General features: G+C 50.8%; 1 protein-coding gene across 3 annotated transcripts in view; it reads right to left on the minus strand.

The window, feature by feature from the left end:
• PRPF40A (pre-mRNA processing factor 40A) overlaps nt 1-17,193 on the minus strand; it is a 149,393-nt gene that overhangs the window by 30,977 nt on the left and 101,223 nt on the right. The window lies entirely within an intron of this gene.

Genomic DNA, 17,193 nt, shown 5'->3' on the forward strand with positions numbered 1-17,193 from the left:
AGTCAAGATTAAACACAAATCTTTCAAGAAGGACAACACTAATATATATATATATATATATATATATCGATTTATCGATTGCTCATTGCTCTGCTCTATCTATTCTACAGCGAGAGAGAGGAGGAAGACAAAAAAGGGAAGGGAGACAAAAAGGAAAGACAAAAAGGGAAGGGGGACAAAAAGGGTAGGGGGGACAAAAAGGGAAGGGGGGACAAAAAGGGAAGGGGGGACAAAAAGGGAAGGGAAGACAAAAAGGGAAGGGAAGACAAAAAGGGAAGGGAAGACAAAAAGGGAAGGGAAGACAAAAAGGGAAGGGAAGACAAAAAGGGAAGGGAAGACAAAAAGGGAAGGGAAGACAAAAAGGGAAGGGAAGACAAAAAGGGAAGGGAAGACAAAAAGGGAAGGGAAGACAAAAAGGGAAGGGAAGACAAAAAGGGAAGGGAGGGGGGGCGGAGCTAGACATGGCCGAGTGAGGACGCTTTTTGCTGGAGCTCCTCAAAACAATTCTCCATACCACCGGTATTTTATCTATAATGGGCAAATCTGCCCCAAAGAAGAAAAAGCCCAACACCTCAGGGCAACCCCCTGCATCCCAGGGCAAAATAGGGGCCTATCTCACCCGTGCTACGGAGCCTGGGACCCTGTCACAGCCGGGAAGGGAACTGCGGCCTGCAGGACTGGAAGGCAACGCCACCCCGGTGCTCGGAGGGGCGACGAGCCAGGAGTACCAGGTGAGAAAGGAAACGGCAGAGGCCACCCACGACCCGGGAAGACCCCCCAAGGGAATCATGAAGGCGGCGGGAGCGGGTGGATCCCTCACAACGGCCGATGCGGTGCCGCCGGCGGCGCCATGCCAAGATGGCGGCCGCGACCAGGAGACGCTAGCAGGGCTGGAGGCCGGGCCGACCGCGAGCGCAGCTTCACTTACCTCGCCCGCCAAGACGCTACTGATGGAGCCAAGGAGCCCTGCCATCCTGCCTGTGGCTGACACCGATGGAGCCGGAGGAAGAGCGGCGTGCGAGGCGCACGTGTGCTCAGGCTCAGAAGATGAGTCACCGCTGCGAGCCCTAGCACAGAAGACACAGGCGCAGCAGGGAGAAACTGTACCGCAGGCACCAGCAGGCCCGTTCCCACACACAGACACAGTGATCGGAGGTGAGAGGAGAATGGGAGCAGGTGCTGGTGACCTGTTGTCCTGCAAGGTCCAGGTGCGGGGGCTCCAGGGAGAGTTGGGAAGTGGGGCCAGAGCCAGAGGGGGGAGCAGCGACAACAGCCTCTTCTTGGGAGCCACACGTCCCCCAGGAGGACCTGGAGATAGAGGAGGAACCCATGACCTGTGTGTAGCTGCCAATGAGTCCTGGGGGATACCCCAGAGGGAAATACCCCCTCCATCCCCGGATCGGTGGTCCACCGGATCCTCCTGGGCAGAGAGCCCACCTGCCGCAGGCAGGGACCTGGATGGGGGCCCTTTGCTCCCCGTGACTGGGGGCCCCAGGGTGCGGGGGTCGCCACCAATTTGTCATACATCTCTGCCACAAGTTTGGGACAATATAAAGAATCCCCAAAACCCACAAACGCTAACTTATGATCCAGCCTTGCAAGATTCTTTTTATACATACCCCACTATTCCTCACGCTACTACCTCAAGAGACGAGGACCGCCCGGCAACCCTGGCAGATCTGAGGGCATTGTTGCAAGCAATCCCCACCAAGAAAGACATCGCAGCACTAGCCAATCAAGTAGTGGCGGAGTGTAAGCAGGAATTTATCCAGCTGCGGCAGGATCTCTCATCACTTACTAACAGAGTTGACACCCTGGAGGAGCAACAATCAAACTCTCAGATGTCTATTCAATCTATTCAAGAGACTGTAGAAAACCAAGCCAAGCAATTATTTACCCTTCAACAACATGTGGATGACCTAGAAAACAGAAATAGACGTAATAATTTGCGAGTTAGAGGGCTCCCGGAATCTATTGCTGCCCCTGATATTCCCGCTGCTCTCCGTGTCATTTTTAACGACCTGCTGAAGAGACCACCGGGAGCTACCCTTGAACTTGATAGAGCCCACAGGGCTTTACGCCCACCAGATCCAAATGACTCCCGCCCGAGAGACATTGTATGCAGAGTTCATTTTTTCGCTATCAAAGAGGCCATTCTACAAGCAGCCAGGAGGAAGAAGAATCTGTTCTACAATGGCTATACCATCCGCATAATGCCTGACCTCTCACGACACACTCTAGCCCAACGTGCGACTCTTAAACCCCTTCTTGATGTCCTGAAGGAGAGGGGTCTACCGTTCCGGTGGGGATTCCCATTTTCCCTCTCGGTGCAGAAGGACTCCCGATGGATGGTCCTACGTTCCCCAGAAGACCTCCCGGCTTTTACTGACAGTCTGAATTTGCCTACAATCTCTATTGCAGCATGGCCAACCACCCTACTCCAGCCTTGGGTGCCCAGGGAACGATTGGTCTCTTCCAGACCTTCTCCCCCTTTCGAGTCCAACAGGGGGCTACCTCCAAGAGGAGAAAGGGGCCGCAGGGGTGGCCGTTTGCGGTAACCAATGTGGAGGAAACTAATAGCTGGAAACCAATAGCTGGATACGTCCATATGACCTACTTTTTACAGTATTTTTGGTTACTGGACTTCCGCATGTTACATTCCAGTCGATTCATAGCCCATATTACACAAGCATTTGTCACTTCTACCGGTGCTTATGGTTATCTCTAATGTATTTGAGTTTATATGGAGCTTAGCTCGGTTATGTCTGACATCCTTTATCCCCAAATAGGTTGGGATCCCCTGTCCTGCCTAGATGAGGCGGATATGTTCCCTAGGAACGGTTGTTCAGATTTAGTCTGTTGTGATAGGCTTTTTTTGCCTGTTGTTCTTCTTGTCCTCTTCCTTCCTTACCTGTTACATTGTGTATCCCCTGAATCTTTTTTTCCCTCTAACTTCTGCGGCTGGGACGATCATGCGCGACTCTCTTTCTTATATATTTCTAATATCTTATTTTTTTTATATAGATGGCAGACCTAACCATCGCTTCTTTCAACACCAGAGGCCTCAATGTCCCGGAGAAAAGGTCACAGATACTGTATCATCTTCATAAAAGGAAGGTGAGAATAGCGTGTCTCCAGGAGACACACTTCAAACAAGGGCATGCCCCTGCCCTTAAAAATAAATATTACCGGACGTGGGTGTCCTCGGACAACCCTGAATCCCGCTCTAAAGGGGTGGCGATAGCCATCCATAAATCCCTCCCACATCAGATCCTAAAGTGCACGACAGATAGTCTGGGAAGATACATAATCCTCTCGCTGAGGGTGGGGACCCATATCTTCACAATAATTAATGCATATGCCCCAAATCAAAGACAGGACACTTTTATTTCCCGTTTAATCGACGTCGCAATTCCCCTGATACAGGGCACGGTGATTTTGTGCGGTGACCTTAATGTCACCCTAGATCCTACCTTAGACAACTCAAAGGGGAAATCTAGCATTGCATACACTACCATTAAGCGTATTAAAAAAGCGTTATTGCGCATTCAATTGTTCGACACCTGGAGAATACAGCACCCATCGGATAGAGACTATAGTTTCTATTCCCACATCCAGGATTCCTATAGTCGTCTTGATTACATACTAATACAGCACAACGCGCTCCCCTGGGTCCGACACACAATAATGGATAACATATTGTGGTCAGATCATGCACCGGTTTATTGCACGATCGAGATCCCCTCTCTTTCGACCCCTAGGGGGTCATGGCGGCTGAATGAGTCGTTGCTACTGGATGAGCTTTGTGTTTCTGATGTCCAGACCTCTATTGTGGGGTTCATGAAAGACCACTCGGCGGATGACACAGCCCCCACTTATAAGTGGGAAGCATTGAAATGTGTCCTACGAGGTATTTTTATTAAGCATGGGTCCCGAATCAAGAAAGGGAAGGCCCAGGATATAGTAAAAGCCCTACATAGGGTCTCTGAACTAGAGCTCATCCACAAGCGAGCCTTATCGGCCACAAATTTACAAGCCCTCTTACAAGCCAGGTTCGAGGTTAAGAAATTGCTTGATTCCTCGTATCAACGTCTAATGCAGGTGGGAAGGGGGAGGTTTTATGAGTTTGGGGATAAACCCGGTAAACTGTTGGCAAACGCGCTGAGGGAGGAGAGAGCACATACCCTCATCCCCTGCATTAAGAATTCACGCGACGAACTTCTCTACGCCACCCCAGACATCTCAAACACATTTCACAAATATTATTCCAAGTTATATAATATACCTGCTGAACCCTCTGAGTCAGGGAATGGGTGTCCTTCAATGCCCTCACCTTTTAGATGTCTCGATAGTTCTGTGATCAATAACTTGGAGAGCCCGTTTCTACTGGAGGATTTATTGGCGGTGATTCGTGACACTCCTGGCAACAAAAGCCCTGGCCCTGACGGGCTCCCTGCTAAATTCTATAAATCCTTTGCAGAACAATTAGCGCCCTTAATGCTCCTTTCCTTTAACTCAATCTCGGAATCTGTCCCCTTTCCGCCCCAGTCCACCACGGCTCATATTTCATTGCTCCGTAAAGCCGGTAAAGACCCCATGGCGTGTAGTAGCTTTAGACCGATATCGCTCCTTAATGTAGATTTAAAAATCTATGCCAAGCTTTTGGCAAATAGACTCGGCCCCCTACTCCCTGATCTGATCCACCTGGAGCAGGTCGGGTTTGTCCCTGGAAGAGAGGCAAGGGACAACACCATAAAAACTCTGGATTTAATTCATCACGCACACACTAAAAAACTCCCCTTGATGTTGCTGTCTTTGGATGCTGAGAAGGCTTTCGACAGAGTCTCCTGGCAGTCACTTTCTCAGACCCTAGAACATATAGGCCTGGGACCGGTTTTTTCGTCTAAAATTATGTCTTTATATAATTCTCCGACTGCCCACCTTAAGATTAATGGCACCCTGTCGAGACCCTTCTCCATTCGAAACGGGACACGGCAGGGATGTCCCCTGTCACCGCTACTATATGTTCTAGTTATGGAGCATTTGTTGTCGGCCATCCGGGCGGACCCGGACATACAGGGCATCAAGATCGCCGGTCGGGAGCATAAGTGCGCTGCCTTCGCTGACGATCTTCTCTTATACCTGTGTAACCCCACTACATCCCTCCCGTCTTTAATGAAGGTGTTGGACCGTTTTAGCAAATGGTCCAATTTTAAAATCAATTTTGATAAATCAGAGGCCCTAAATATATCCTTACCTCAATCAACTGTGAATGTTATAAAGCCAAACTTTCCTTTCAGATGGCCACCTCATGGTAGTATTGGATATTTAGGCATCAAAATCCCCTCTGACTTGTCTAAACTCTTTCAACTAAACTACCAAAGTTTCCTGGCACGGCTCGAGGGGGATTTCGCTCTGTGGCATAGGGGCACCCTCTCATGGTTTGGCAGGATTAGTGCACTTAGAATGACGGCTCTGCCAAGACTGTTATATTTGATACAGACGGTCCCGGTCTATGTTCCGGCGACCTACTGGGCCAGGATGCAACGCTTACTCGGTCGCTTTGTCTGGTCGGGAAAGCGTGCCCGTATAGGGGGTGGCATCCTGACTAGGACTAAGGGTGCGGGGGGAACAGGATTACCCGACTGCAGAAGGTACTACCTGGCAGCCGCCCACGCCAGGGTCCTTGACTTTTTGCATAACTCCGGTTCGAAGCTTTGGGTTAGCCTGGCACAGAGTCTGTGCCCCTTATCATTACTGACGTTGCCATGGACCTGGCCGTCCCTCACCAAGCATAAGATTGAGATGTCATATAGTACTAAACAAACATTGAAAACGGTCCACTCTGTGTCATTACACAGTCTCCTGATCCGGCCTAGAGGGCCCCTTATGCCACTGACCGATAACCCGGAGTTTTTGCCGGGAGCATCATCAAACAATTTTCTGGGCAGCACGAAACTGAATCCTTTGAGACTAAATCGGGTGGCCCCAAGGGGGTCCCTCCTCCCACTACGAGAGTTGACAGAGAGCCTCAATTTCAAACTGCGATTCCATTTCGAATATGCCCAACTCAAACACTTCTTGACCTCACAAGATACTGTCGTAGCTCATCCATTACCCCAAACGCCCTTCGAGGACCTGTGCATTGGCCCCTCTGTTACGCGCCATGCAATTTCAAAAGTATATAGGATTATGACGAATGCAGCAGAGGCGTCACCTCCTCGCTTTTGTAAAGCATGGGAGTCAGAGCTTAATCAAATGATCTCTGAGAGTCAATGGAAGCGTTGTTTCCGCCTGACCCACAGGTCCGTGGTTGCCACCAGGATGCAAGAAACCAGCTATAAAATACTCTCCAGGTGGTACAGGGTGCCGGCGACCCTCCATGCATGGTGCCCCGAAATACCTGACACTTGCTGGCGATGTGGAGCCCAAGGTGGCACCATGTCCCACATCTGGTGGCATTGCTCGGGCCTGTCGGCCTTTTGGAACAAAGTACTGGCAGCTATACGAGAGGCCACGGGGATCGTAGTCCCCAGCCGCCCGGAGGCAGTTTTATTGTATATTTGTAATATAGCGGAAAAGGTTTTTAAGAAATCTATCTTGGGTCACCTCCTTCAGGCCGCTAAGACAGTGATTCCTCGGCGTTGGAAAGACTCTAACCCTCCGACGTTCGACGAATGGGTAACTGAGGTAAATGTGATCCACCGCATGGAAAGGGTGATGGCCCAGTCACGTGGGCAAACAGTTGAGACAGCCACCAAGTGGTTCCAGTGGGAAACTTTCCTATCTAGTAAAAAATTTCTGGACCTGATCTAACCTCCGAATCGGGGACACTCTGGTTTCTTACTTGTCGATCAGCTTATGTCACACTTTCAACAAATCTTAGTTCTATAAGCATGGTATCAGTCCCGGTCGCCTCACCCTACTCTCATTCTCCTTTTTGTCTCTTCTTCTCCTTTTCTGACCTAATCCTTCTTCTCTGGATCCTATGCCTTTACCTCCTTTTGTTGTTTTACCATTATTTAAGGTCTTAAATGATTATCTTTGTACCATTTTTACTATCCATGGATTATTCCCAAACCCATGAAGGCTTGGTGTTGTATTGACTATTGATTTGCATCATTGATATAACATGGATAAGTGTCTTAATTTTGTATTCCTTTGAAAATCAATAAAATTTTAAATTGGAAAAAAAAAAAAAAAGGGAAGGGAGGACAAAAAGGGAAGGGAGGACAAAAAGGGAAGGGAGGACAAAAAGGGAAGGGAGGACAAAAAAGGGAAGGGAAGACAAAAAAGGGAAGGGAAGACAAAAAAGGGAAGGGAAGACAAAAAGGGAAGGGAAGACAAAAAGGGAAGGGAAGACAAAAAGGGAAGGGAAGACAAAAAGGGAAGACAAAAAGGGAAGGGAAGACAAAAAGGGAAGGGAAGACAAAAAGGGAAGGGAAGACAAAAAGGGAAGGGAAGACAAAAAGGGAAGGGAAGACAAAAAGGGAAGGGAAGACAAAAAGGAAAGACAAAAAGGGAAGGGAAGACAAAAAGGGAAGGGGGGACAAAAAGGGAAGGGAAGACAAAAAGGGAAGGGAAGACAAAAAGGGAAGGGAAGACAAAAAGGGAAGGGAGGACAAAAAGGGAAGGGAGGACAAAAAGGGAAGGGAGGACAAAAAGGGAAGGGAGGACAAAAAGGGAAGGGAGACAAAAAGGGAAGGGAAGACAAAAAGGGAAGGGAGGACAAAAAGGGAAGGGAGGACAAAAAGGGAAGGGAGGACAAAAAGGGAAGGGAGGACAAAAAGGGAAGGGAGGACAAAAAGGGAAGGGAGGACAAAAAGGGAAGGGAGGACAAAAAGGGAAGGGAAGACAAAATGGGAAGGGAAGACAAAAAGGGAAGGGAGACAAAAAGGGAAGACAAAAAGGGAAGGGAAGACAAAAAGGGAAGGGAAGACAAAAAGGGAAGACAAAAAGGGAAGGGAAGACAAAAAGGGAAGGGAAGACAAAAAGGGAAGGGAAGACAAAAAGAGAAGGGAAGACAAAAAGGGAAGACAAAAAGGGAAGGGAGGACAAAAAGGGAAGGGAGGACAAAAAGGGAAGGGAGGACAAAAAGGGAAGGGAGGACAAAAAAGGGAAGGGAAGACAAAAAAGGGAAGGGAAGACAAAAAGGGAAGGGAAGACAAAAAGGGAAGGGAAGACAAAAAGGGAAGGGAAGACAAAAAGGGAAGGGAAGACAAAAAGGGAAGACAAAAAGGGAAGGGAAGACAAAAAGGGAAGGGAAGACAAAAAGGGAAGGGAAGACAAAAAGGGAAGGGAAGACAAAAAGGGAAGGGAAGACAAAAAGGGAAGGGAAGACAAAAAGGGAAGGGAAGACAAAAAGGAAAGACAAAAAGGGAAGGGAAGACAAAAAGGGAAGGGGGGACAAAAAGGGAAGGGAAGACAAAAAGGGAAGGGAAGACAAAAAGGGAAGGGAAGACAAAAAGGGAAGGGAGGACAAAAAGGGAAGGGAGGACAAAAAGGGAAGGGAGGACAAAAAGGGAAGGGAGGACAAAAAGGGAAGGGAGACAAAAAGGGAAGGGAAGACAAAAAGGGAAGGGAGGACAAAAAGGGAAGGGAGGACAAAAAGGGAAGGGAGGACAAAAAGGGAAGGGAGGACAAAAAGGGAAGGGAGGACAAAAAGGGAAGGGAGGACAAAAAGGGAAGGGAGGACAAAAAGGGAAGGGAAGACAAAATGGGAAGGGAAGACAAAAAGGGAAGGGAGACAAAAAGGGAAGACAAAAAGGGAAGGGAAGACAAAAAGGGAAGGGAAGACAAAAAGGGAAGACAAAAAGGGAAGGGAAGACAAAAAGGGAAGGGAAGACAAAAAGGGAAGGGAAGACAAAAAGAGAAGGGAAGACAAAAAGGGAAGACAAAAAGGGAAGGGAGGACAAAAAGGGAAGGGAGGACAAAAAGGGAAGGGAGGACAAAAAGGGAAGGGAGGACAAAAAGGGAAGGGAGACAAAAAGGGAAGGGAAGACAAAAAGGGAAGGGAGGACAAAAAGGGAAGGGAGGACAAAAAGGGAAGGGAGGACAAAAAGGGAAGGGAGGACAAAAAGGGAAGGGAGGACAAAAAGGGAAGGGAGGACAAAAAGGGAAGGGAGGACAAAAAGGGAAGGGAGGACAAAAAGGGAAGGGAGGACAAAAAGGGAAGGGAGGACAAAAGGGAAAGGGGACAAAAAGGGAAGGGAAGACAAAAAGGGAAGGGAAGACAAAAAGGGAAGGGAAGACAAAAAGGGAAGGGAAGACAAAAAGGAAAGAAAAAGGGAGGGGAGACAAAAAGGGAAGACAAAAAGGGAAGGGGGGACAAAAAGGGAAGGGGGGACAAAAAGGGAAGGGGGGACAAAAAGGGAAGGGGGGACAAAAAGGGAAGGGAAGACAAAAAGGGAAGGGAAGACAAAAAGGGAAGGGAAGACAAAAAGGGAAGGGAAGACAAAAAGGGAAGGGAGACAAAAAGGGAAGGGGGACAAAAAGGGAAGGGAAGACAAAAAAGGGAAGACAAAAAGGGAAGGGGGACAAAAAGGGAAGGGGGGACAAAAAGGGAAGGGAAGACAAAAAGGGAAGGGAGGACAAAAAGGGAAGGGAGGACAAAAAGGGAAGGGAGGACAAAAAGGGAAGGGAGGACAAAAAGGGAAGGGAGGACAAAAAGGGAAGGGGGACAAAAGGGAAGGGGGACAAAAGGGAAGGGAAGACAAAAAGGGAAGGGAAGACAAAAAGGGAAGGGAAGACAAAAAGGGAAGGGAAGACAAAAAGGGAAGGGAAGGGAAGACAAAAAGGGAAGGGAAGGGAAGACAAAAAGGGAAGGGAAGGGAAGACAAAAAGGGAAGGGAAGGGAAGACAAAAAGGGAAGGGAAGGGAAGACAAAAAGGGAAGGGAAGACAAAAAGGGAAGGGAAGACAAAAAGGGAAGGGAAGACAAAAAGGGAAGGGAAGACAAAAAGGGAAGGGAAGACAAAAAGGGAAGGGAAGACAAAAAGGGAAGGGAAGACAAAAAGGGAAGGGAAGACAAAAAAGAGAATTTTGTTACTTACCGTAAATTCTTTTTCTTATAGTTCCGTATTGGGAGACCCAGACCATGGGTGTTTAGCTTCTGCCTCCGGAGGACACACAAAGTACTACACTTAAAAGGGTAGCTCCTCCCTCTGAGCTTATACACCCCCTGGTAGCCAGTCCTAGCCAGTTTAGTGCAAAAGCTGAAGGAGAATAGCCACCCACAAGTAGAACCGAGTAAGAACCGGAACAACCGGAGACTTGGTCAACGACAACAGCCGGTGATAACACACGGAACAAGAAAATTGCCAACAGGCAACAGGGAGGGTGCTGGGTCTCCCAATACGGAACTATAAGAAGAAGGGAATTTTGTTACTTACCGTAAATTCCTTTTCTTCTAGCTCTTATTGGGAGACTCAGACGATTGGGTGTATAGCACTGCCTCCGGAGGCCACACAAAGCAATTACACCAAAAAGTGTAAGGCCCCTCCCCTTCTGGCTATACACCCCCAGTGGGATCACTGGCTCACCAGTTTTAGTGCAAAAGCAAGAAGGAGGAAAGCCAATAACTGGTTTAAACAAATTCACTCCGAGTAACATCGGAGAACTGAAAACCGTTCAACATGAACAACATGTGTACCCGCAAACAAACCAAAAATCCCGAAGGACAACAGGGCGGGTGCTGGGTCTCCCAATAAGAGCTAGAAGAAAAGGAATTTACGGTAAGTAACAAAATTCCCTTCTTCTTCGGCGCTCTATTGGGAGACCCAGACGATTGGGACGTCCAAAAGCTGTCCCTGGGTGGGTAAAGAAATACCTCATGTTAGAGCTGCAAGACAGCCCTCCCCTACGGGGAGGCAACTGCCGCCTGCAGGACTCTTCTACCTAGGCTGGCGTCCGCCGAAGCATAGGTATGCACCTGATAATGTTTGGTGAAAGTGTGCAGACTCGACCAGGTAGCTGCCTGGCACACCTGTTGAGCCGTAGCCTGGTGTCGCAATGCCCAGGACGCACCCACGGCTCTGGTAGAATGGGCCTTCAGCCCTGATGGAACCTGAAGCCCCGCAGAACGGTAGGCTTCAAGAATTGGTTCTTTGATCCATCGAGCCAGGGTGGCCTTAGAAGCCTGCGACCCTTTGCGCTGACCAGCGACAAGGACAAAGAGTGCATCCGAACGGCGCAGGGGCGCTGTGCGGGAAATGTAGATTCTGAGTGCTCTCACCAGATCTAACAAATGTAACTCCTTCTCATACCGATGAACTGCATGAGGACAAAACGAAGGCAAAGAGATATCCTGATTAAGATGAAAAGAGGATACCACCTTCGGGAGAAACTCCTGAATGGGGCGCAGCACTACCTTGTCCTGGTGGAAGACCAGGAAGGGAGCCTTGGAAGACAACGCTGCTAGCTCAGACACTCTCCGAAGAGATGTGATCGCTACCAGAAAAGCCACTTTCTGTGATAGTCTAGAAAGTGAAACCTCCTTCAGAGGCTCGAAGGGCGGCTTCTGGAGGGCAACTAGTACCCTGTTCAGATCCCATGGATCTAACGGCCGCTTGTACGGGGGAACTATATGGCAAACCCCCTGTAGGAACGTGCGCACCTTAGAAAGTCGTGCTAGACGCTTCTGAAAAAAGACGGATAGCGCCGAGACTTGCCCTTTAAGGGAGCCGAGCGACAAACCTTTTTCTAACCCAGATTGGAGGAAAGAAAGAAGGGTAGGTAATGCAAATGGCCAGGGAGACACTCTCTGAGCAGAGCACCAGGATAAGAATATCCTCCACGTTCTGTGGTAGATCTTAGCAGACGTGGGCTTTCTAGCCTGTCTCATGGTGGCAACGACCCCTTGGGATAAGCCTGAAGACGCTAGGATCCAGGACTCAATGGCCACGCAGTCAGGTTGAGGGCCGCAGAATTCCGATGGAAAAACGGCCCTTGGGACAGTAAGTCTGGTCGGTCTGGTAGTGCCCACGGTTGGCCGACCGTGAGATGCCAAAGATCCGGATACCACGCCCTCCTCGGCCAGTCTGGAGCGACGAGTATGACGCGGCTGCAGTCGGATCTGATCTTGCGTAGCACTCTGGGCAAGAGTGCCAGAGGTGGAAACACATAAGGGAGCCGGAACTGCGACCAATCTTGCACTAGGGCGTCTGCTGCTAGAGCTCTTTGATCGCGAGACCGTGCCATGAAGGTTGGGACCTTGTTGTTGTGCCGGGACGCCATTAGGTCGACGTCCGGCCTTCCCCATCGGCGACAGATTTCCTGAAACACGTCCGGGTGAAGGGACCATTCCCCTGCGTCCATGCCCTGGCGACTGAGGAAGTCTGCTTCCCAGTTTTCTACGCCGGGGATGTGAACTGCGGATATGGTGGAGGCCGTGGCTTCCACCCACATCATAATGCGCCGGACTTCCTGGAAGGCTTGCCGACTGCGAGTCCCTCCTTGGTGATTGATGTATGCCACCGCTGTGGAGTTGTCCGATTGAATTCGGATCTGCTTCCCTTCCAGCCACTGCTGGAAGGCTAGTAGGGCAAGAAACACTGCTCTGATTTCCAGAACATTGATCTGAAGGCTGGACTCCTGCTGAGTCCACGTACCCTGAGCCCTGTGGTGGAGAAACACTGCTCCCCACCCTGACAGACTCGCGTCTGTCGTGACCACCGCCCAGGACGGTGGTAGGAAGGATCTTCCCTGTGATAATGAGGTGGAAAGGAGCCACCACTGCAGAGAGTCCTTGGCCGTCTGGGAAAGAGAGACTTTCCTGTCCAGGGATGTCGACTTCCCGTCCCATTGGCGGAGAATGTCCCATTGAAGTGGACGCAGATGAAACTGCGCAAACGGAACCGCCTCTATTGCCGCCACCATCTTCCCGAGGAAGTGCATGAGGCGTCTTAAGGAGTGCGACTGACTTTGAAGGAGAGCCTGCACCCCTGTCTGTAGTGACCGCTGCTTGCTCAGCGGAAGCTTCACTATCGCTGAGAGAGTATGAAACTCCATGCCAAGATACGTTAGTGATTGGGTCGGTGACAGATTTGACTTTGGGAAGTTGATGATCCACCCGAACGCCTGGAGAGTCTCCAGTGCAAAATTCAGGCTGAGTTGGCATGCCTCCTGAGAGGGTGCCTTGACCAGTAGATCGTCCAAGTAAGGGATCACAGAGTGTCCGTGAGAGTGCAAGACTGCTACCACTGCTGCCATGATCTTGGTGAACACCCGGGGGGCTGTCGCCAGACCAAATGGCAGAGCCACGAACTGAAGATGTTCGTCTCCTATCACGAAGCGCAGAAAGCGTTGGTGCTCCGTAGCAATCGGCACGTGGAGATAAGCATCTTTGATGTCTATTGATGCTAGGAAATCTCCTTGGGACATTGAGGCAATGACTGAGCGGAGGGATTCCATCCGGAACCGCCTGGCGTTCACATGCTTGTTGAGCAGTTTTAGGTCCAGAACAGGACGGAAGGAGCCGTCCTTTTTTGGAACCACAAAGAGATTGGAGTAAAATCCTCGCCCCCGTTCCAGAGGGGGGACAGGGATCACGACTCCTTCTGCTCTTAGAGAGTCCACCGCCTGCAGCAGGACATCTGCTCGGTTGGGGTGTGGGGAGGTTCTGAAGAACCGAAGTGGAGGCCGAGAACTGAACTCGATTCTGTACCCGCGAGACAAAATGTCTGTTACCCACGGTCTTTGACCTGTGACAGCCAAATGTCGCAAAAGCGGGAGAGCCTGCCACCGACCGAGGATGCGGAGGGAGGAGGCCGAAAGTCATGAGGTAGCCGCCTTGGAAGCGGTACCTCCATTTGCTTTCCTGGGGCGTGAGTGAGCCCGCCAGGAATCTGAGCTCCCTTGTCCTTTCTGAGTCCCTTTGGACGAGGAGAATTGGGGCTTGCCCGAGCCTCGAAAGGACCGAAACCTCGACTGCCACTTTTTCTGTTGAGGTTTACTTGCTCTGGGCTGTGGCAAGGAAGAGTCCTTACCCTTGGACTGTTTTATGATTTCAGCCAATGGCTCACCAAACAGTCTGTCTCTAGATAATGGCAAGCTGGTTAAGCATTTTTTGGAACCAGCATCTGCTTTCCAGTCCTTTAACCATAAGGCTCTGCGCAAAACCACAGAATTGGCGGCCGCCATAGAGGTACGGCTCGTAGATTCTAGGACAGCATTGATAGCATAGGTCGCAAACGCAGACATTTGCGAAGTTAGGGACGCCACCTGTGGCACTGCTGGATGCATGATAGCATCCACCTGTGCTAAACCAGCTGAAATAGCTTGTAGTGCCCACACGGCCGCGAATGCTGGAGCAAACGACGCGCCGATAGCTTCATAGACAGATTTCAACCAAAGGTCCATCTGTCTGTCGTTGGCATCTTTAAGTGAAGCGCCATCCTCTACTGCGACTATGGATCTAGCCGCAAGCTTGGAAATTGGGGGATCCACCTTTGGGCACTGGGTCCAGCGTTTGGCCACTTCAGAGGGAAAAGGATAACGGGTATCCTTAGAACGTTTAGAGAAACGCTTGTCTGGATGAGCGTTGTGCTTCTGGATTGATTCTCTGAAGTCAGAGTGGTCCAAAAAAGCACTTAATTTACGCTTGGGATACAGGAAATGGAACTTCTCCTGCTGTGCAGCTGCCTCCTCTGCTGAAGGAGCTGGGGGAGAAATATCCAACAGTCTATTAATCGCCGATATAAGGTCGTTAACCATGGCGTCACCATCAGGGGCATCCAGATTGAGAGGGGTCTCAGGATTAGAATCCTGATCACCGTCCTCAGTCTCATCACAGAGAGACTCTTCTCGCTGAGACCCTGAGCAGTGTGATGACGTCGAGGGTCTTTCCCAGCGAGCTCGCTTAGGCTGCCTGGGACTGTCATCTGAGTCAGAGACTTCAGCTTGTGATGCTTGAGACCCCCTTGAAGTACGGATTAGTTCCAACTGAGGGGGACCAGAGAGCATAGCCACAGCAGTGTCCATGGTCTGAGGAACTGGCCTGGCCTGCAAGGTCTCCAGGATTTTTGTCATAGCCTCAGACATTTTATCAGCAAACACTGCAAAGTCTGTCCCCGTCACCGGGGCAGGGTTCACAGGCGTCTCTGCCTGGGCTACCACCACAATAGGCTCTGGCTGACGAAGTGCCACTGGGACTGAACATTGCACACAATGTGAATCATTGGAGCCTGCCGGTAGATCAGCCCCACATGCAGTACAAACAGTGCACACAGCCCGTGCCTTGGCAGCCTTGCGTTTTGCGGATGACATGTTGCTGCCTCCTCAGAGCAGTACAGGGTGTCCAGCCAAGAAGCGACCTTACAGTGCAACTAAATATATATATGGTACCAAGAAAAAAGTACACTAATATATCACTGAGGCACTAGTGGGGCCAGCACTACTGTGCAGCTTACCGCCCGCTTAGGAGCGGTGTGTGGTCGCCAGAAATCCTTCTAGTCTGGGTCTCCCAGAGCCTGCTGCCTTTCCCCAGCCAGACCGCATGTGTAATGGCTGCCGGCGTCCTTGTGGAGAGGGGGGGCGGGCCCTGGGCGTACACCGACGAAGAGCGGGAAGTCTGCTTCCCCCTGTGCCTAGTGAGAGGGCTGGAGCATGTAAATAAAGCTCCAGCCCTCGGCGCTGCCATTGAGCAGCGTCTCTCCCCTACCCTGATTGACAGGGTGGGGGCGGGAACGAAGCGGCGCTAGGCCGCAGAAGCCGGGGGCTAAAGTTAGAAACGCCGCCGCCGTAAAAGCGCGGTCGGCGCAAAGCCCCCGGCGCACCACAAGTCGCAGCTGCGCCGCCGCTCCAGGAGCGGTCGGCGCAGTAGTTCCCAACACACAACGTCACTCAGCAAAGCTGCAGTGACCTAACCCCCAGCGTACAGCGCCACTATCCCCGGCGCACTACAACGCTCAGCAAGCCCTGAGAGTGTCCGTGCCTGCCGGGGACACAGAGTACCTGAAAGTTGCAGGGCCTTGTCCCTGAACGGCACTCCCGCTCCCAATCCAGCAGGTTCTATGGGTCTGTGGATGGAGCCCGGCCCCAGGGCTTGGGGGCCGGCAAGATCCCACTTCCACAGAGCCCTCCAGGGGATGTGGAAGGAAAACAGCATGTGGACTCCAGCCTCTGTACCAGCAATAGGTACCTCAACCTTACAAGCACCACCGCGGGTGAGAAGGGAGCATGCTGGGGGCCCTATATGGGCCCTCTTTTCTTCCATCCGATAGAGCCAGCAGCTACTGCTGACTACAAACAGTGGAGCTATGCGTGGATGTCTGACCTCCTTCGCACAAAGCAGAAAACTGGTGAGCCAGTGATCCCACTGGGGGTGTATAGCCAGAAGGGGAGGGGCCTTACACTTTTTGGCGTAATTGCTTTGTGTGGCCTCCGGAGGCAGTGCTATACACCCAATCGTCTGGGTCTCCCAATAGAGCGCCGAAGAAAAAGAATTTACGGTAAGTAACAAAATTCTCTTTTTCTTTATCGTTCCTTTGGGAGACCCAGACCATGGGACGTTCCAAAGCTTTCCCTGGGTGGGAATAAACAGAAAAAACTAAGAAGTAGGCGGAGCCTAACTTCACAAGTGGGCGACAGCCGCCTGAAGGATGCGTCTGCCCAAGCTCGCATCTGCCGAAGCATGAGCATGCACTTGGTAGTGCTTCGAAAAGGTATGCAGGCTAGTCCAAGTGGCAGCCTGACAGACTTGTTGAGCCTGGTGCCTAAAAGCCCAAGAGGCACCGACAGCTCTGGTCGAGTGTGCTTTGATCCCCGGCGGGGGAGGCACCTGAGTACTCTGGTAGGCGTCCGAAATGGTCGATCTAATCCAACGGGCCAAGGTCGGCTTAGAAGCAGAGAGACCCTTGCGCCGCCCTGTGGTTAGCACAAAAAGAGAGCTGCGCCACATAAATCCGGAGAGCACGCACCAGATCTAGAGTATGCAGCGCTTTCTCAAAGCGATGAACAGGGGCCGGACAGAAGGAAGGCAAGGAAATATCCTGGTTAAGGTGGAAGGGAGAGACCACCTTAGGAAGAAAGTCCGGGGTCGGACGGAGAACTACCTTGTCTTGGTGAAAAACCAAAAAAGGTGACTCCGAGGAGAGCGCAGCCAAATCAGAGACTCTCCTGAGAGAAGTTATGGCAACTAGAAAGGCCACCTTTTGAGAAAGACGATACAAAGAAACCTCCCTAAGAGGCTCAAAGG

Source organism: Anomaloglossus baeobatrachus, chromosome 7 (assembly GCF_048569485.1).
Source record: "Anomaloglossus baeobatrachus isolate aAnoBae1 chromosome 7, aAnoBae1.hap1, whole genome shotgun sequence".
In the NCBI taxonomy this organism is placed as follows: domain Eukaryota; kingdom Metazoa; phylum Chordata; class Amphibia; order Anura; family Aromobatidae; genus Anomaloglossus; species Anomaloglossus baeobatrachus.